The sequence below is a fragment of the Jaculus jaculus genome, chromosome 7 (assembly GCF_020740685.1).
Source record: "Jaculus jaculus isolate mJacJac1 chromosome 7, mJacJac1.mat.Y.cur, whole genome shotgun sequence".
NCBI classification, from domain to species: Eukaryota; Metazoa; Chordata; class Mammalia; order Rodentia; family Dipodidae; genus Jaculus; species Jaculus jaculus.
This window is the reverse complement of record NC_059108.1, coordinates 133,054,231-133,076,385: the sequence shown is the minus strand read 5'-3', so window position 1 is coordinate 133,076,385 and position 22,155 is coordinate 133,054,231. Positions and strand designations below refer to the sequence as shown.

At 39.2% G+C, this 22,155-nt stretch overlaps 1 pseudogene; it reads right to left on the bottom strand.

The window, feature by feature from the left end:
- Nucleotides 1-21,718: 21,718 nt before the first annotated feature.
- Nucleotides 21,719-21,946, bottom strand: LOC101596356 (annotated as a pseudogene).
- Between the last annotated feature and the right edge of the window lie 209 nt (nucleotides 21,947-22,155).

Here is a 22,155-nt window from a genome sequence, read left to right as displayed (position 1 = left end):
TCAGAGGCCCCCAACACCTCATCACTGAAGCAGACCAAAAATGAACCCAACAGGGCTCAGGGAAATTTTGCAGAAGAGGGGACAGGAAGAATGTCAGAGCCACATGTTGGATCATGATCTGCAGAGACATTTATTGTACCAATAACTGTGGGCTAACCCCACAATACACAACCCATATACCTCAGCAAGGAGGGGCCAATGGAAAGGGGGAGGCCACGGATGAGTCTAATAATGGTAGCAAACTGCCTGTACTTGCTGAATACAAAACTAACAAAAAAAAAGAAATGTAAAAAAATTAACAAAAATGATGCAGACTGAGGAGGTCCTACAGGAAGGATTCAGTTTGAGTTTTTGTCAAAAAGCACATGAAATCTCTCCTAAATTGATATTAGGATAGTCAAGAAATATATATATATATATATATGTATGTAATGATGTAAACAAATGCATGAGGTGGAGAAATCATAGATTATATTCAGAAAAGGTCCCTTTGTTCAGAGCTGAGAACTTGTGTAGCAAAGTAATGGAATAAAGCAGAAAATCTGACATCTTACTCTTACTTTCTAGAAATTCTCTCATACCTGTTTCTAAATTCTAGAGATATTTGTTTGTAATGAATTAGTTTTTTAGTACTTTATACAGCACACACTGTGCTCTGAGGTCCCTGAACTTTCACCAATGAGCAAGAAAAGCCAGATCCCTTCTACATGGCTTCACCAGGATAGTGGGGGCTTGAGGGGGAGGTCAGAATGGGAAAAGTTAAAGATAACTGATAATGAAAATAAAGGCTAGAGAGATGGCTTCACTGTTAAGGTGCATGCAGGCAAACAGATGCACAAAGTGGTGCATGTGTCTGGTTCCTCTGCAGCAGCTGGAGGCCATGACATGCCCATTCTCTGCCTCTCTCTGTCTCTCTCTCTCTCTCTCTCTCTCTCTCTCTCACACACACACACACACACAAATAAAAATAATTAAAAAATTAAAAATTGAAAAAAACAAGTAAATGAAAATATAGTCTATGGAAGATAATATCCCTGAAGACATAGTTGTTCTGAGAATGTCTCAGCAATGAGTAAAGTTTACATATGTGTTTCTGTCAAAGAGAAGTACCATCTGTTGGCCTGAACCCTCTCCACACAGTCTGAAAGGAGATGCATTGAAGTTAATTATCTAACAAATTTCAGCTGTGTGTACTGTGCACTTTTAAATTATTCTAACTTTTAGTTTGCAAGGAGAGAGAAGTGAGGAGAGAGAAAGGGTGCCACACAAGGATATCTTTTTGCTGCAGAACTCCAGATGCACATATACTTCATGCGTCTGGCTTTAATTAGCTACTGGAGGATTGAACCTAGCCCTGAAAACTTTGCAAACAAGTACTTTTAACTAATAAGCCTTCTCCCTAGCCCAACAAAACCTTTTAAAAATGTCCTATACTCTTTCATGGATGAGGTATGGTATAGATTGTTAAATCTTTACCTTTTTCATACATCTAGATCAATGAAAGATCAACAAGTGAAATACGTTACTTGATGGTAGCTTCAAAGAAGGACAAACAGGGGTAGTGAATAGGTAGTTCAGTTTGTAATGGTATAATTTAACAAAAGAGTGAAAAACTTCAGTGTGAAAGGCTGGCATTTAATCAAAGATCTGAAAGTATTTGGGAGAGAGAGTTCCAAGCATCAAGGAATGGAATGCATACAGCCCCTTAAGTCTGACATACTTAAGAATCAAAAATAATGTGTCTGAGTGGAATAGTGTGGGCAAGTGTTATTTGGCTTTAAGATCAGAAGAAAAAAAAGAAAGAAAGAAAAGGACGCAGGCCAGTCTACAGTGAAGGAGTAAAATTCATCTGTAAAGAAGTTATCAGGGCTGGAGGGATGGCTTAGTGTTTAAGGTGTTTGCCTGAAAGGCCAAAGGACCCAGATTCAATCCCCAGGACCCACATTAATAAGAGGCACAAGGGGTTACACCTGTCTGGAGTTTGTTTTCACTGGCTGAAGGCCCTGGAGCTCCCATACTCTCCCTCTCCCTCTCTCTCTCTCTCTCTCTCTCTCTCTCTCTCTCTCTCTCTCTCTCTGGTGATTTGATTCAGGTGTCCCCCATAAACTTAGATGTTCTGAATGCTAGCTCCCAGCTAATGGATATTTGGGAATTAATGCCTCCTGATGGGAGTGTATTGTTTGGGGCGGGTCATTGAATTTGCAACAGGGTCTTGTGTTTTGGAAATGGCCATGGGCATAATGAAGCAGGTTTGCTGGTTGCCTGCATGTAGACCCTATGGAGCCATGAGGATGAACTGTGGCTTGCAGTGTTGATCCAGTGGAGATGCTGGGACCACAAGATGGCTACTGAGGAAAGCTGCTGGCCCGATGAAGTTTTCCAGGACTGTGAGTAGCCTAGCTGGAGGGGCGGAATTGGAATTCCAGAGACTAGTTGCTGGTTAGAATTATGGGACTTGGAGATTTGTCACTGGCTAGAATTGTTGGACTTGAAGCTACAGAGTTTGATGTTTGCCCTGGTTGTTTTAAATCTTGTATTGGTTGAATATTTCTTGGCTATACCCAATACTATCTTTTGCAGTGTGAATGTTTATTCAGTGCTCTTATTTATTTATTTATTTATTTATTTATTTTTTAGGTTATTTTTTGGTATTATGGCTCAGTTAAAAGACCTTGGATTATGGGGATGTATGAACATCATTGGAATTGATTTTAAAACAAAAGTATGGGACTTTTAAAGTTAGATGAATGCATTGCATTTTATATCATGTACAGTTATCAGTTTATGGAGTGCGGGGGCAGAATGTGGTGGTTTGATTCAGGTGTCCCCCACAAACTTATGTGTTCTGAATTCTAGGTTCCCAGCTGAAGGATATTTGGGATTTAATGCCTCCTGGAGGGAGTGTATTGTTGGGGGCGGGCTTATGGGTGGTATAGCCAGTTTTCCATGCCAGTGTTTGGCACACTCTCCTGTTGCTATTGTCCACCTTATGTTGGCCAGGGTGTGATGTTCACCCTCTGCTCATGCCATTGTTTTCCCCTGCCATCATGAAGCTTTCCCTCGAGCCTGTAAGCCAAAATAAACCTCTTTTTCCCAGAAGCTTCTCTTGGTTGGGTGATTTCTACTAGCAATGTGAACCTGACTGCAACACTCTCCCTCTCTCTCTCCCCCCTCTTTCTCTGTCAAATAAATAAATAAATAATGCTTTTTTAAAAAAAGTTTTCATAACAGCCTACTTATGTTGGAGGCATTTTTGAAGGCTGTTTATTTTATACTATGGGATATCATTATAGTCACTCTTGAAGTAGTTCCGTCCCTATCCTAACAACTGACAAGGAAATTATGATGTACTCCATGAGTCAGAAGAATCAGGTTGTCAGCTGAGCAACAGAGAGACAGGCACGGAAGGCTACCACTGATCTTGGTTGAGTAAAGTCATCATGGAGGTCACAGCTTCTTAACTTGTGTGTCGGTCGTGTACCTGTCTGTGGGAGTATAAAAGTTTGGCAACTCTTTTCAGAATTCACTACATCCAATAGTCAAGTGAAAGCCAAGCACACAGTGAATCCAAGGTGCTCCTGAGGTGCTGGTCTGCACTGTGTCCCAAGCTTCCCTGCAGCCTAGGTTGTGAACACACACACAGCATGCACACCTCGCATTTGCTCACAACGTCATTCCACATGCTTCCGACAAATGCTGCTTCGGCTCAAATTCAAGAACGCTGTTTGTTACAAATTATATATTGGCATATGATCAAAGTTTTACTCTTACAGAAATAATGTTAAAATTACAGAAAACACTTTTTAATGTTTTCTAACATAATTCATTTTTGTATTAGTATCAAAGTAGTATATATTTAGATCGTATTGTTTCAGAATGTTTTATTTTTAAAAATCGTTGTCATATCTTTGCTCCTCATTTCTTTTTTGTTGTTGTTTTTTTAGTTATAGAAAGTATAGATGAACAGTGTCAGAGTGTTTGCTATCAATTTTAGGGCCTGTTAATTACAAGAAAAAGAAATTACAAAAGTTCTTATTTAATTAAAAAAAAAAAAGCTAGGGAGCCCTTCTCAATCCAGAAGATCATGTGTCACCTGAGGCTATTTAAATATAAGAGATAATTTGTACAATAAAGTATAAAATAGAAATTAATAAAATCCCTTGATAGACTGATGCTTTTTTCCAATGGTTTCATGAAAATCTGCAAGAATTCCAGTAGCTTACTTACCAGGCATAAGAGTATCTCAAAGTTTGTAAAAATTGAAAACCTTGCTATTTTTAACATGGAATGATGTTACTTTAGCAAGTTATACTTATAGAGGAAGCATACATGACAAGTAATTTCTTTGTGGGCACACAAGAGGAAATGACCGTTCCCCAAACTGAATAAATTATTTTCACAAATGAGGGTTTACATGATGATTACCTTAGTGTCTGTACAGGCAGGCTTGGAGCAGTGATAGATGAGAAGTTGCATATGTAGCAAAAGTTAAGGCTTGTGACAATAAACATCTTATTCACTTCTTGGTTCATCTGGAGGTGCTCAAAGACCCCCTCCAAAAATAAAAAAAAAAAAAATCACCAGTGCAATGCTGTACCCTGTGACACTTACAAAATCATTAATTTCACATAAAATTCCTCCTGTGGAAAACATTAAATAAGTTGTATATAGATAGCAAGAAAAAAGTTTTAATAAGAAAGACCTTGCTATTTTTTTTTAAACACCTGACAAGTCATGGGATCTGAGTTAAGCTTTTACTGTGGAAGTGACTCACTTGTATTATGTGTCTTACAAAGTAAGTGACACAGGAAGTAATTTTGAGAACTCTGTTTTATCAAGTAGAAATGTTCTATGGACACATAATATATAGGTACCATCATTTCCCTGTTCCCTACCCTCACTCCATGGAGGACCTTTCTTAGTGGAATTGCTGGTATTAACCATGGAATTGTGGGTTAGGAATCATAAGAGCAGCAGTCAGTCATTGCAGGGAGCAATGTCTCTAGATGCCTCCTCTTACTCTTTGGCTCTTACCTTCTGTCCCTCTTCCTCAGAATTGCCTGAGCCTTTGTGAGTATGCCTCAAAGTCTACCTTAGTGTTGACCACTAATTTTGAGAACTTTTAAATAAAACCAGATGATTGATACTTTTAGCATGCGTGGTAAACACACTTTTATACAATTAATACCCTGCTATATAGAGGCCAAACTCCACTTGCTATTATTATGACTGGTGAGCCCAGAAGATAATAGACCAGCCATTGAAGAAATACTTGAGGAAGATTAACATGTGTCTATTAGGGTTCCTGAAATATTAAATGTTTGTATGATTTAAATATAAATTATTTTAAGAAATAATTATCAAGGGGATGTTGTTTACTTTATAAAGATAGCTCATTTCCTTAAAATTATTATGAAAAATATAAAATATGGGCATTTTTAATGATGGGATCCAGAAGTTTTAATTATTCGACTAAAGAAAAAATGACATCAAATTAATTGGATTCTTTCTAAATATATTAAGCTCATAAACTTCAAATGAGTCTATAGTCACAGATTTTCCAAGGAACTTTTTAGCTGCTATTGACAAAACTATGTATGTAGGAGAAATTTATGAATCTTTGGTATGATGAAAGAACATTAAAATAGTTGACATGAAGTCTGAGTTCTGGCTTTGATGATTTTTTTTTAATTAACTTATGTGTTCTTTGAAAAACACTAGCATATCTGGACCTGACTCCTCATATATAACACAGCTGTTCATCCAAAGCAACCATGGTGGGTCTACAATTGCTATAAGCATCAGGTTGTATAATAACACATTGAGTCTCACACTGAAACATCTCTATCACACCCTCCAAGACTCAGGGTCTATTGCAGACAGCTTTGGGTTTGCTGAGATGAGCTTCCAGACCATGAATAGTTATGGAGTAAGAGATTTATTAAAGCTTACAGATCTAGGAAAAGTTCCATAATGGCAGAAGAAGCTGGCCTGCTTTCACAGGACCAAACACAGAGAGAGAAGCACAAGCATAAAAATTGAAAGCCAAAAGACAAAAAAGGTACATGGCATAGCACATTTCAGAAACTCCAGCTAGGCATACTTTGCATATCTTTAGATTGAAATCTCAAACCCATGACCACCCTTAGGGCTGGACCCTAAGATCCACCCAGTGAAACCACCTCCAGCTAGGTGGCTTCAGATGAAAACTACAAACTAATAAAATAGTGAATATATTGTGTGTGTGGGGGGGGCATCTATTCAAACTACCACAGGGTGCAATGTGGAAGAGGTGGCGGAAAGAATGTAAGAACCAAAGGAAGGTTAGGACTCCTTACAGTGCAACTATCCAGACAGAAATTGGCCTTGATATCCACAACCTTGCAGCACCTAGCAATACCTTCACAAGACCCTCATAATAGGAGAAAAAGCAGGAGGGGTTATGATGGAAAGTGGGGTTGTGAAGGGGAAAGTGGGGGAGGTGACAGAATTATCATGGTTTATCATCTGCAACTATAGAAGTTATCAATAAAAAACATTAAAAATAAAGAAAGTTTGGTAGCTGACCAGGCAAGAAATCTGCTATACTTTCATCACCCATCTTATCCTATTAATGCTACATGAATATTGAGCTGAGATTTTGATGCAATGCCTAGATTTCTCAATCTCTGGCTAAAAAGTTGCGTACTGGCATATGAAATACAACTTCTCTCTGTAAGAATAGAATCACTGGGGGAATATGAGTTAATTAGAATATTGCTGCAAAATCTTGGGTGACAGCCCATTAAATGTCATGGCCTCAACAAACACAGAATATGGAAAAATATGAGTTTTTGGAAATATGATCGAATCATCTTCGTATGGGGTGGCTTTTAGCTCTTGTCACCACTGTGGGTCTTGAGGGAGTCAAAGTACTTACTCCAAAATTCAGTGCAGTTCTTTTTCTATTTGCAAGATAAGAGATCAGTGGATTCAGAGAAATAAAATTGCTAAGTACTTATGATCCAATGACTCACAAACACAAAATGATGTGGTGAATATATGTTCTTCCTTCAGCCATTATGGTTGTTCTTTTCAATGTGAAAGGGTTTCTAGGTATTCTCAATGTAAGGAAGAAATTGCTATTATATGTTTATTGGTTAATGTTCATATATCTCTATAAAGGAGTCATTGCAAAGCAAATTTTTAAATAAATCAAAGTGGGATAATTTGTTTAAATGACCGGGGAAAAGGGGAAGCAAATTCTTATTTAATAAAGGTTTGAATACAAGCATGTTTCCTGTTTCCAGTAATTACTGCCTAAGTTGACAGGCCAGCAAGTAGTTATTGGAAAACGTTTGTGAAAATATAGTATCACTTTACCACCATTGGCCTCTAACTGCCTGCATGATTAGCCAGTGCATCTTATCACTGGTTTTGCCTATTCCTCCATTCTGATGAGAATAAGCAAAGCTGTGGGTCCCTGATTCTGGGAAACAGAGCAACTCAGTTATCATTCGGACTAATTCAATCCCCACAAGACCATGCCACATTTAAATGATTGATATTGATTCAAGAAATAAACCTTACGTGCTCTGGTATAGCAGACACAAAATTAATTTCTGTTGAAATGTGAGTGAAATCATGATGAGGGTAGCTGGCCAAAGGCTTCCCTAATGACAAAAGGATCAGCAGGATCCATGAAGGCTTTGGATATTTACTGCAATAATTAACAACAGAAGTTTATGTCAAGAGGCTGCATAACAAAATCACGTATAAGAACAGGTTGCACACAACAGATGTACGGAAAGCCCAGGGAAGGCCTTGAGTACAGGAATCATTCTGTTCACAAAAGTCTGAAGACCTAAAGGTAGATCTGCAAACCCTTCCTGGACACTATGGCATTAAACTCAAGCTTTTCACTTGATTCAAATCATATTGCTGTGAATAAACTGTTTTTTCTAACATAGATTTTTGTCAGAAAATAATTGCTTCAGAAAATATAGCTATGGAAAAATACATGAAAAACTTCAACTAGTTTATAAAGACAGAATGGATCATTCAAAGTAAGAAATTACACGCACACACACAGAGAGAGAGAGAGAGAAAGAGATAGGGGGGTATATACATAATATCAGGCAATTAAAGAAAATGCAGAACAATTACTAGACAGATTGTATATTCTTGGATTAGTCTTACTTGAATCATTGAAGGGTTCTATGAAACACTGACTTCTGGACATGGAAGAAATGTCTGAGGAGCAGAACAGCCTTAATTAAATGCAAGATATCCTCAAAGTTCCAGACTACTAACATTTTTTCCTACTGGAAGTCAGGCGGGACACAAGTCGCAGGAACTCGCCTGTCTACAAGTCCCCTCTCACGCCCTACCTTGGGACACCACACTTGGGATGCCACACTTTTTTTTTTTGTTTTGTTTTCTGGGATACATTTTCCAATAAATTGTCCATGTTCCTGTAAAAACCTCAAGTGAACTAAGCAGTGCACCAGGCTGTACATGGGTGGGATTGTTTCTTTTATCTACTATTGCCATCTCTATGTGTGGTGAACAATTTTTTTCCTTCTCCCACTCAGCAAAGTCATGCAAGTGTCTTACATTGGTTTTGCTATGCATTGGAAACAAGACTTGAAACTTTGCACCAACTCTTAAAAGCCTCACTTTGTTATAGTTAAGTAGTTGAAAGTGAGGAAAATGAGGCAGATAGAAGTAGGACAGCTGGGAGGGGGCAATGCTGGTAGATCTCAAGCCCACAGGACTCACCCGTGTATGGACACCAGAGGCCTAACTGAAGGCTCCTGTGTCAGACTCTTTACATCACATCTTTTGGAGTAAAGGAGTATTTTCCCAGTTGATTAGGTTAACACACTTTGAAATAAGCAAAAGACACATGGTCCCCATCAATAACAAAGAGGAAGTTCAGATTTTTAGTTATTACAATATTTGAGTTCTTATAAGAAATCAAGGTTGGTCTGTTTTCGTGTCATAAAAATAATAACCCTAAGCCCAGTGTTATCTTTATGGTTTAAACCACGTCAGTGGTAACAGTGGTATATGAATCTCAGCGCTGTTCTTGAGGTAATGCATTCCATGAGACAACATCTGAACTTTGACTCTCAAGTGTGAGTGACTAGTGGGAGACCAACTTTTGGCTTACGTGTTTCATTAAAAGGCAAGTTACTGTCTGAAAGTAGAGCAAGATTGTCAGAAATTAGAACCATCATGTAACCTGTGCCTCGGGTACACTATTCATCTATTCTGAGTTAGAAACAGAAGGTTGGGTCACCCAGTTGTATGAAGGCCCACAAAGCCAGGATGGACCCCATCACAGTGAGATTCTCAAGGCATCTTAGGTCATTGAACCAGACATAGCATACATGGCTATGCTAGAGAGAGTGTCAAGGTCAATACCACTGAAGGAAATCCTCTGAAGCCTCTGGATAAATCCCAAAGAATGTAAAATGGGATGCTTCAAAGTGATAACTATCAGGGTTCGGTGTGGAGAAGACAGTAAATGACTGGGGGATATTTACAATACAGCCGATAATGTCAAAAGACCTTTAATACGGTATCTAAAACCAAGGAAAAGAAATATTTACTGATTCTTTCAAAGGTTATCTTGAGAATAAAAAAATGTCCCTGTTATTCTATTCAAATTAGAAACACTGTCTCCTCAGTGGCCACAATTTAAAGTCACCCAATTTCTCCTCATGAGGTAAGTTTATGACGATTAATCTTCAAACTATATTATACCATTATATTTGTGTCAGATACCACCCTACAATTTGATCACTGTCATCTTTGCATGCCATCTTGTCAGTCCACAACTGCAGTATAGTTCCTATGATGTAATGCTTTATGAATATAAATATACATCTACATATAGTTTTGAGTGTAAGATCTCACAGGATCTATAAGACATGTAAGAAGAAACCTAACAGGTCTTTGAGGACATTACCAATCCCATTAAAAATGACCAAACAGGGCTGGAGAGATGGCTTAGCGGCTAAGCGCTTGCCTGTGAAGCCTAAGGACCCAGGTTCAAGGCTCGGTTCCCCAGGTCCCACGTTAGCCAGATGCACAAGGGGGCGCACGTGTCTGGAGTTCATTAGCAGCGGCTGGAAGCCCTGGCGCGCCCATTCTCTCTCTCTCCCTCTGTCTGTCTTTCTCTCTGTGTCTGTCGCTCTCAAACAAATAAATTTAAAAAAAAATTAAAAAAAAAGAACAAACAACTTGAGTAAACACTTCACAGAAGAATATATTCAGGAGCTGGGGCTGTATCTCAGTGGTAGAAATGCAGCACAGTCAAGGTCCTAGGATTGCTACCAAGCACAGAGAAAATATGTCCACATATGTATGTATATGTGTGCATGTGTCTGTACACAGATATATATTGATACATACATTAGAATGGAAAATATTTTGAAATAAAAAGAACCAAACTTCAAGCAAGGGTAGAAGAACTCAGTGTTCATCATGGCTAGAAGGAATGCAAAATGGCACAGTCACTTTGATACATAGTGTAGCAGTTTCTTGCAGCAGTAACATATTCTTATTATAGAACCCAGTAATTATGTCCTTAGGTGGTTACACACATGAGCCATCCAATTATTTAGTGTTGATTGTTTTGGGTTTTCCTCATTCTCAAATATTTTCCTTCCTAATGTAAATATCAAACATATATTATTAAAACATCTAACTATTTATTATCCTACTGGGTTGCATAATGAAGTTTTATATAGTCCATGTAGTATCAGAATATATAGTTAAAATTTTGCTTTATATTAGGTTTTCTTTTACTGTTTATGTCAACTTTGATGGAAAATAATTCACATGCAATAAATATATCCTTTGCTTCAAATATGTATAATTCAGTAATTTTAATATACTTGTAACTATCACCATAATCTATTTTAGCATTGTTTCAGAAAATTTGATTCCAACCTCACTATATCCCAAAGTCAACAATAATCTATTTTATTTGCCTCTTGTGAGTATTTAATATATATATACGAAAATATGCATTCTTTTGACAGGAATTTTTAATATGCCAAGGTTTATTACATTTTAGCAGGTACAAGCACTTCATTCTTTTTATTCCAAATAATATTCCACTTTAATAGACATGCCGCTTTTATTTAGTATTTATTAGTTCATCAATTGAGCATTATTGTGTTCTCAGAATGTTGTGAAGCCTGTATATGACACATATTTTAGTTAGAATACATCCAATTACTAGAAATATCTTCTTAACATGTGTTAAGATAGAGAAGGCAGGCTATTTACCAGGAATTCCTGCAAACTGAGATCACGACTGCAGTTCCATGTAGGTGACTGTGGATGAAGCATCTTCCTGATCAATAATGGAGGGGTAAATTCTGTTTCTCTGCCTTCTTACAGTTAAGTGGGGTCATGCCCTATGTGTTGTCTAAAGGATGTGCATGCAATGTTTTTAAAGATGAAGAATTTGGGCTGGAAAGATGGTTTAGCGGTTAAGCGCTTGCCTGTGAAGCCTAAGGACCCCAGTTAGAGGCTGGATTCCCTAGGACCTACGTTAACCAGATGCACAAGGGGGCGCAAGCATCTGGAGTTTGTTTGCAGATGCTGGAGGCATTGGCACATCTGTTCTCTCTCTCTCTCTGTCTCTCTCTCTATCTGCCTCTTTCTCTCTCTGTCACTTTCAAATAAATAAATAAAAATAAACCAAAAACAATTAAAAAAAAGATGAAGAATTTTACCTGGATTCCTTCTTTCTCGTTTCTCCTGCCCACTGGAATCTCATAAAGGTGTGAATTGAAGCAGACATTTTGGACCATAAGTTGGGAAAAATTTTTGAAGTGAGAGAAGTCAATCTAGAAATTTCCCTAATTCCCTAAAACATGAAAATTTCAAACCATTCCTCAGTGGCTTTGTATCTCCTTATTGGAAATCTCTGTGTTTAGAGCAGCTGAAACTACTTTCTGACAAAGAAAATGCCTCATCCTGCGGGGGGGGGGGGGGATTATTCACTCTGGCAACCCTTTAGTATGCAAAAGATATCACTTTGTGTAAGTTAAGTGTGTTTTATGCCAGAAAAAAAAAAAATCTATTCTATTGGATTTTACATCACATCATTCATCTTTCTAGGCCCACTCTATCCAAATTTCTCTGAAATTTTCTTCAAAAAAAGGAATATATGATTTTAGATAAAGAGTAAAGTGTCAAGTACAGACTGATTTTTTTCCCCCTGAGGATAAAGAGGGAGGCAAGATGTAAATCAGTTTATTTAAGTCCTTTATTTGTCTGCTCAGTTAGTCACTAGGCTGGAATTCCATTGTATGATGTAGAGAGCCGAGTCCACAAACAGGCATAGGGCTACTTCTTCAGCTTGGAGTAACTAAAGGCATGCCTCCTTCCCTGTTCCCCAGCCAGGACTGGCCCATGTTGCATGTAAACCAGAGGTCTCATATATTTCATGCTCATAAAATTCAATTGTGTATGCTCTCTCATAGATCTCCACTATTAAGCATTAAGGCTTAAATGTCTCAGGGAAGACATGAGCAAGTTGACTATTTTGGAGTGTACCTGGAAGTTAGAACAAACATTGGAAACTATAGTGCTAGGGATGGTCCGAGGCGTTGAGAAGGGATGATGTCATAACTCATTTTCTTCACTTCAGTAGTCCCTGAATCTTTCATCCCCTTCTCATTTTTAAGGCTTTGGACGTGGATGCGGTGATCACTGGCATTCAGTATTCTTGGTCTCACATCACCCTCTTTGTGCCGTGGCATTAAAGGACAGAGTGCGGGAAAGTACATTATGTGTACAGGATTAGTTCCTTTCAGACCCTCGCTTTTCTGCTTACTCTTAGATTCTTTTCTTTTCTTTTATTTTAATTTATCCCCTTCGTTTGTACTTTCTCCTTGAAAGCCCATCTGCCAAAAGTGTCAAATAATGTCATTTCCATCATGTCATTCCTTTTCACCCCTTTATGGGGAAAGTAGGGCAAGGCATTGCTAACAACTGTTTGCCTGTAACCATTCCAACCAAGGAAACAAGAAAGCGAAGCGATCGCGGTGTGGTGGGAAGGGCTGTGAGCAGGCGTGTGAGCCGTGGGGAGACCCAGAGCTCCTTTTGGCTCTTCATTATGCTGCACAAAGTGGTGTTTGCTCCTCATACACATGGAATTTACCCACTTACTTTCCATTCACATTAATGGGGTCTCCCTGTAAATTTCCTTTCCTTCCCCCACTGTCAACGGTGGAGTAGATGCCAATGGAGCTCTCTGATGTTTCACTCACCAGTGATTTCACATGGAACACAGAAGCCAATCTCAGCACTGGGCCCTCTCATCCTCCAAGCCTGCACTCAGGGATACCCACTCTCACTCTTTCCTTTGCCTCTCAGAGTGGCCTTTGAGCCCTACCTCATCCATTGCCAGGCCCCTGAAATTCACTGTATTTGTTTTCTCACATCAACTGGACTTTTTTCTATTCTTTAAAATTATTATGTTCATATGTGTCAGTGCAGGCACACTGTGGAAGTCAGAGGACAACTTTCTGAGACTGCTCTTCACCTTCTATGCTAGCAGCTAGATAGCTGCTCCAGAAACTTCCAGAAAATTCTCTTGTCTCTGTCTCCCATCTTGTCATCAGCATGCCAGAGTTAGAGCAGCCTCCCATGGCAAACTCCTGCTTTTAGGTATTGTCTAGGGACACAAACTCCTGCAATCAGACATAAGTGACAGCTACTTTGTCAAGTCTAGCCATTCCTTGGGGCAAGAGATACAGCTTAGCAGTTAAGGCCTGTAAAGCGTAAGGAGCCAGGATCAATTCTCCTCTACCTCCATAATCCAACTGCACAAGGTGGCACATGTGTCTGTAATCCATTTACAGTGGCTGGAGACACTGGCATGCCCATTTTGCTCGCTCCCTATCAATCTATCTATCTGTCTGTCTGTCTGTCTGTCTGTCTGCCTCGCTTTCTCTCAAATAAATAAAATATTTTTTTTTTAAATAGTCATCTCATCTTCTGTTTTTGATAAAGGTGGAGCAGTAGAATGAAGAGAAAGCCAACATGCACAAGTCTATATTTCTCTGAAGATACAGCACTCTTAAGTTCCTTCACCTCCTCCAGGGGCATAGTTCCCTTTGCATGTCTGGACTCCCATGAACCTGCATTGCTGGCTGGATGGTGACAACATCTTGCTAGTTTGTTCACAAATATCTCTGACTCTCGATATAGTAATTGCTTTCAGGAATCCTGAAATCTCCAAATTCTCACTGCCTGCCAGTATATAATTCATTAGCAGATAAGGAACTGGTCAAATGTCCCCTAGCCACACAGACTTTTCCCTATTGTTATTCATATTGGTCTTAAAGAATATTTTAGCATAATGCTTTTTATCTTTAATTTTCTTAGTTCAGTTAAAAGTGAGTAAACTTACTGATGGTCTAAGAAGAAGTGGAATATGATTTCCCCTGGAACCTCTAAGAGGATGATCATCTCTCTTAGAGTTAAAAAATAACAGGATAGGGCTGGAGAGATGGCTTAGCGGTGAAGCGCTTGCCTGTGAAGCCTAAAGACCCCGGTTCGAGGCTCGGTTCCCCAGGTCCCACGTTAGCCAGATGCACAAGGGGGCGCACGCGTCTGGAGTTCGTTTGCAGAGGCTGGAGGCCCTGGCGTGCCCATTCTCTCTCTCTCCCTCTATCTGTCCTTCTCTCTGTGTCTGTCACTCTCAGATAAATAAATTAAAAAAAAATTAAAAAAAAAAAACAAACAGGATGTTCAACTCCTCTTCTTTCTTTGACTGCAGGGTTTTCTCCTTGAAGAAGAAACAGTGATGAGAAGATGCACCATTCCAGAGGTCAGCAAGTAGAACAGAGTCAGCCACAGTGCTACCTGGCAGAGGAGGGGGTCCTGCAAGGGAAGGCAGAGGAAATCCAGATATTCCCACCCTCAGAACAACAAGATCAAAGCCCTCGGAAGGAGAATTCCTCTGATGGAAAAGTCACGGACAGAGAGAAATCACATTCTGTCAGCTCCTTATGAATTGGATGGCAGAGTATAAGCACCGTATAGCATATACAGTGTTAAAATTTAGCTACCCCAGTTTGAACAGAGAAAAAAAAAAAATCTGTAGGTCAAGCAACCTCAGTTTGGCCTGGATAACACCAGCTAAATTGAGGGAAGAACCAGATAATCAGATATGGGGATAAGAAGAGCTGTACTCTGACCAGCTAGAGGGAGGCATGAGGGTAGGGGCTGGCTTGAGAAAGAATTGCATGAAGAGAAATAGACCCACCCTCTTATAAGCAGCTCTTATAAACAGAATTACCCTGGGGTTTGATTGCTGTGGACATGAAACCAGCAGGTGGATCCAGTTCTGGATCTATTAATCTGTTTCACCTCTATAGATCCTGAGTATTCTGAGACTGAAGAGACACCTGATCCTCAGTGCTGCATCTCTCCAGCATAATGGTTTTAAGAGTACAGGAGTACAAGGAGAGGTCCTCTGCATGCACCCATCTCAGTGCATTACTTGCTCTCCACACTACTGAAGCATTTGGGAAGCATCACTCAACTGAAACAGTTACCCTGGAGTATAGGTTCTAGGGATGAAGGGATGGAAACCTCTTCAGCAAACAATGCAAACCTAATTGCATCCAGCAGAGGCTGCTGATAAGCAGAGAAGGAACATGGTGGCCAAGAGGACAGATCTGGTGGCTATCAGAAACTTCAGTAAAGGTTCCACAGTGACCTCAGGAAAAAGAATAAAACAAAAGTCCTCAATTCAATGCAACTCCCCTCAACTATCTGTCAACAATCTACCAGTCTCCGATTTTCAAGGACCCAAAAAGAAGCTGCCCCAAAACTCTTTCTTTCCTTCTATTCCACTCTTTCTTCCTTTCTTCTTTCTTCTCTCCATCCCTCCCTCCTTTCTATCTTCCTTTTCTTCCTCCCTTATTTATTTATCTTCTACAGGGTTAACAGGGTTTTACCTTTTAAAATATTTTACTCAACTTTATACATTCATCTAATTTTCTATTTGGTGGCAGTATGTTTCCTTAGTTTATTTTTTCTTCTTTTTAAATATTTCCCCCAGAATTTCTTACTCCCTTTACATTTAATTGTATTTTGACTTTACCTTATGCACTTTAAATATATTTTATGTTTTATTTTAAAATGTGTTATTTAGTGTGTGTGTGTGTGTGTGTGTGTGTGTGTGTGTGTGTATCCCATCATGCACATGTGGAAGTTTTAGGTATCAACTTTGAGATGTCTGTGCTCCATGTTGTTTGAGACAGTCTCCAACCATTGTAAGCCATCTGCTAGGCTATAGGTGAATGCCAGACTAGCTGGTTCACAATGTTGGTTTGATCCAGGTTCTTCCTCTCACTATCTGAGGTGTCACACTGGTGTGGGGAGTGAACCCAGGCTGAGAGGCTGCGCAGCAAGGATCTGTGCTCACTGAACAATTTCCCCAGCCCTTAATTTTCTTTTAAATAAATATATTCTTATGTTTTTAATTTTATTCTCTTTCTTAAATTTATTCAAATTGAATGTGTTTTTTTTTGACAAATAGTTTTTCCTCTTTGCTTTTCGCTCTTTCTCTTCTCTTATTTATTTATCTTCACTAGTCTGTCTTCTCAGAGGATTTCCTATATGTCATGCATGGGCTGACATTCCTCACAGAGGTGAAAATCTCCTACCCTTTAACCACTGATAGCATATGAAAGCCAGTTTTTATCTTGGCAAGGGATCAGTTATCAGTACCCGGGTCTCACCTCAGGCTCTTTAGTGATCAGTTAACTCCTCAGGTTCTAGGAAAATAAAATGTTTGTATTTGGCAATTTTACTAAGAATCTGACTAAAAATATTCACAGAATCACTAGCTCTGATTTGCTGACAAAAGAAAGTCACTGGACAAGTATCTAGGCATTCGGAGAGTAGCTATGAAACAGTGTCTGCTTTCCTAAAAGCTCCACAGTGGCTTGATAATTAAGAGCAAATGCCTTGCTGACAAGCTGTGCAGCACTTGATAAATTCTCCACAAATAGGAGGTACATTAAGAGATGAAGTGAGACACTGGGGGAGGAGTCTGACCAGAGGAGGTGTGGAGGGACTGTCACTTATTACTGCTGATGTGGACCTGGAGGAGTTAGAGGGTTTGAGGGACTAGCATCTTGGGACAAGCTGGCTGATTATGTAAAAGTGATAAATGCCTGAACAAAGCATGCATCTGAATTAGAAATGAAATAATTTGAAAGTCAATGCAACCTAGACTTTAAATTACTTTTGGCCTACAAGCTTAATATACTGCATACTCGCATAATAATTAAGCCTGGGAGTTAAGTTCTTGGAGAGCAAAGCCATCACTCTTCCTAGACAGTCAGGAAACCTGTAATCCTTACATCCACACAGGTCTAGAAAGAAAGGAGAGGATAAATTGAAAGACACCCTTTTGTCTTTAAAAGGCTTAAGCTGGTGAGTTTAGGGAAAGGCGGGAGCCCTGCGATAACAACTACCTTCTACACAATTCCCTCATTCATGTATGGGGATGGTTGATGTCTAGGGGCTGCATTTTTGTACTACTTGGCAGCTCCAACCCTCCAACCAACTTCGTTTGGTGGCTGTGTACTCAGTGGTTATTGTTTCCCACAGACTGAGAAGTAGCCTCAGGTGTTAAGGTCTGCCCACTTTCCTCCGTCCTGTCTCCGTTGATTCCCTAATTTGAATATCCTAAGAACTAAGTAAAACTGGAAAATAAAAAACACTCAGCAGAAGGCAATGTGCTGTGTCAGGCTAGTGTGCTCAGCTAATGGTTGCTGCTGTTATCTTCAACACCATGACTTATCATAAGAGATACCTAGTGCTATGAATGGGCTTGCCCAACTTGATAATGTAAGTGTAAAGTAAAATTCTGCTCTTTAAATAATGCATAATTCTGGAGAAGTAAGGACAGAGCAAGCTATGCATACGTAAATAAGAAAGGCAACCAACCGAGGGATGGGTGAAAGTGCGGCACAGATCTGAATACCTCATCTTCTCATACTTTTTAGTGAGTGATTTTCCCCAAAGCCACTTTCTGTCTTCTGGAGATAGAAAAGACAGTCAGATGCTTTGAGTAGTATCAAATCCTGTGTTCCCAGCTTGCAAGAAAAAAAATGGAAAGTTATTAAAGTGTTTAAGAGTCATTGCTGCTTAAATTCCCCTGTCTCAGAAGCACTTGGCATACCCACAATTGCAGATCTATGGCCTTGCTCTGATTTTCTAACCCCTGAAATTTTAAAAGCAATATCTGGAAATAAGAACTAATGTCATTAGCAAAGTTTTCCATTGATTTGAGAGTCTAGATGAGGTCTGGGGTAATATAAGTTTCTATCTCTGTATTTCCAAGGTTGATAGAGGTAAAGTAAATGCCAAAAAGAATGAGTGAAGGGAACTAATGAGAAACAACACAAAATCAGAAGCCAGTAAACCAGAAAAGGGATATAAAGCTAATAGAAAGGGAGGTAAGGGACCTTAATAGGATGATATTGTGTATATGTAAGTAGAAGTTGAACAGATTAATGGGGGTGAAAAGGCGTAAGTGAGTCAATGGAAGAGATTGAGTAAAAGAAAGGTGGGAGAAGGCTAATCAAAATCTAAAAGAGTATGAAAAACTGATATGGGAACTTACATTTTTGGACAATGGAACAACCAGAAGCCATAGATTGCTACTAGAAAATTTTCAGTGCCAGGGAGGGATGCCTGTTGTCCAGGGAGGTCCCTGATGCCCCCAAAATATTACAGGCCATTGCCAAGGCTCTTGGTTTCCCACAAGAATAGACGGTGAGACCCTATTGCCAAAGACTCCACATACTTGGGCTCTAAGGTCACTGAGAAATCCTGCTGGAAATGACCTGAAAACCTCCTACATGTAGGCCAGCTTATAGAAAACAGGGGGCATGTGTTGTGGTGGGGAGGCTATGTTGCATGCAGTCCAATGAGAAAGTGAGAAATCACCAGTGAAGATACTCCACAGTGGACACTGCAAGCCCTAAATTTGGTCAGCCAGACCAAATGAGCCAATGGGTGCAATAGTGGCATGTCTGTTATGGGGGAAACCAGTTGCTCTCGACCTGGACTGGAGGCCCACTCCACAGGAAGGAATACATTCCTGATACTTCACACCTATGATGGGGTATAGTTATGAGTCCTAGGTGTGTAATGTCTGTTGGTGTCTGGCTAAATGTATATAGTATGCTCACCAAACTGCCCAGTAAGTATTTATCTTAATGTTCACACATATATTAATGCTACTCTAACTTTTGGATAGAGATGCTTCACTTTTCAGTTGGCAGTGACCTTGTGATGACTCAGAAGGCACCTTGGTGCTGAGAAGAAGTGAAAGAGGAGTGCTCATTACTGGAACGTCTCTATCACACCTTCCAAGACTCAGTGTCCAATGTGGAAGAGGTGGTGGAAAGAATGTAAGAGCCAAAGGAAGGGTAGGGTTCCTTATAATATGCTCTTCTAGACATAAAATGGCCTGGATATCCATGACCTTGCAGTGCCCAACATTACCTACACAAGACCATCATAATAGGAGGAAAAGATGATGAAATCAAAATAAAAGACAGACTGATTGAGGAGGAAGGGGTATGGTGGGGAGTGGACTTTCAAAGGGGAAAGTAGTAGGAGGGAGGAAATTGCCATGGGTTATTGTCTATAATTATTGAATTTGTCAATAAAAAAGTAAATAAAGAAAGAAAACAAATGACTTTAAGTTCTCCCTCTTTCCCTCATCTTACATATGCAACAAATGCTTATACAGAGGTTGTATAAATATCTTTGCACTTCCTCTTATACCCTTATCACCCATAGAAGTAATTATTCACAGGTAACAGTCCTTTACAGAAACATCCTAACATTGTCTCACAATTCGTTTTAACATATCCTTTTTCGTAATGACCTTCAGTCAATTGGAGCTAATAAGGATGACTAAATCTTCATGCCAGGCTGAGCAAGCACAGTTAATTCTTGTCTCAACAGAAATAAATAGGCAAAACAGCAGTTCTTCTCCATAATGTGTGTACTGAGGGATTTCAGAGTGTACTTGCTCTCATTTTCCTATCACATACCTGATGATTAGGGACAGGGTCTGTTCAGGGCATCTCTTGTCCTAAGAATGTAAACTGAAATCATGAATGGATATCTAGTTCACTAGTCGGCTATGGGCCAGGAAGTTTGCAGGCTTAATTTTTTATGGTGAGGAACACCAAAGTCTGTTAGTGGCCAAGTGATAGGTTCTGACCCCAGGCTGAGTGCCATCTTTGTGGCTTTGTGGCTTCAGGGCTGGAGAATCCAAGATAACCCATCTTCAGCCTTCTCATCTGTGACATTAAGGGAATGATGCTAAAATCTTTCCTGACATATTGAGTAGCTGTTAAATAATACATAATATTTGGCATATGAATTCTAGTCACAATTCATTTCCATGGATCTATACATGCATGCTTCTTTTCCACATTGGAAGGTAGATACATGAATCAGGATACACACTGAAACAAAAATAAGCCAACAAACTAATAACACTGTCTACTGTTCATATATATATTATATATATATATATATTGTTCAGATAGATAGATAGATAGATAGATAGATAGATAGATAGATAGATAGATAGATAGATAGATAGAAAAGCCAAAATAAAAGCTCACAGGAGCAGAAAAGCACATCTGTGGTTAGCGTCTAAATCCAAGGACATGTTTTGCTTGCTGAGACTTCTGGCTCATCCTAGAGGGATTTACATCACATGGCTGTGAGTAAGAAGGTTGGGTTATCAACAATTTGAAACAGAAATACTGTGGCCATGATTCATACATCCCATAAGGCACATGCTAGCAGCATGCTATAGGATGGTTGTCATTCTGACTGCTTGCCTCCCGTGGCACTGGAGGCTTAGGGGGTCAACACTTTTATACTTTTACAGGATTCCTTGCAAACAACTTCCTATATATGCAGTGGTACCTGCTCTGCTCCAGTGAGCATCGGCAGGCTTTCTTCCTCTCTGTTTTGGGAAAGTAATGAACTGCTAGTTATAAAGATTTGAAAACAAATATTAGAAGGTCATTGTGCTGCTAAAATTTGATATATTGAAAAATGTGAACTTTTACAGGGCTTCTAAAGTACTGTCATGCAGGAAGCAGTGGAGTAAGTGGATTCATCTATCACTGGTGAAAACATAGGCAGAGCATCACTGTTTGAAGGTTGAGCATGGAAATGCTCAACCCTGATTAAACGGCCATAATTCCTCAAGGCTGTGACATGCTTGGCAGGCTTGGGAAGCTGGGGCCTGAAAATATAAATTGTTGGAATTTATAGCACACTGACAATCTGTCATTGGGAAAACTAAAAAGTGTTACAGTTTCCCTAAATTCTACTATTGAATAATTATTTTAACATTCCCAAATGCTGGTTTGCAAGTGTAGTTGATGGTCTAGAGAGAAATCCATGTTGTTTTTTTTTTTCTGCTTTCACAAAAATATAATGAGCAGTTTTTGTATACTGAAATGTTTAATGTTTCTCTAAAATTCAAGATGCTGATAGGTTGGGTGACATGCAGAATTGTTATCCATAGTAATTGGTATGTATTGAGATAAACTATTCCTTAACCCACATATTCATAGTTCAGGAACACAGGTCAAGAAACTTCGATGGTATTCAGTACAATGAAACTCATTATATTCCAAAGTCATTTTGCACTATGGAAGATACAAGCTCTCTTCATCTCCTCAAAATCTTTCATGGAGTCATAATTTCTGTAGAAATCTGCATCTGCTTCCTTTCTTTGTTCAGCTATACCAGACTTATTGGAAAATGCAAGTCCTAGAGTGACAGTGAATGCTACAATGGTATGAAAGCACAGGCGCCTGGCCAGAAGACCTCACACCTGAGGTTTTGCCAGAGCACCAGAAGCCATGGAGGTAAATGTCCTCAACAGCAATGTATTTTAAATATTGATGGTAAATTTAAGATAAGCAAGGATGCTGAATGGTAGATTATATCCTTGAAATTTCTACACTTAAATTACAGAAATGAAATATCGTCTTATGAATACATTTATTTTATTCTATAAAGAAGCTTTCTGTAGATATACCATTCTTATTGCAGGCCTTCTAAAGAGGGCCT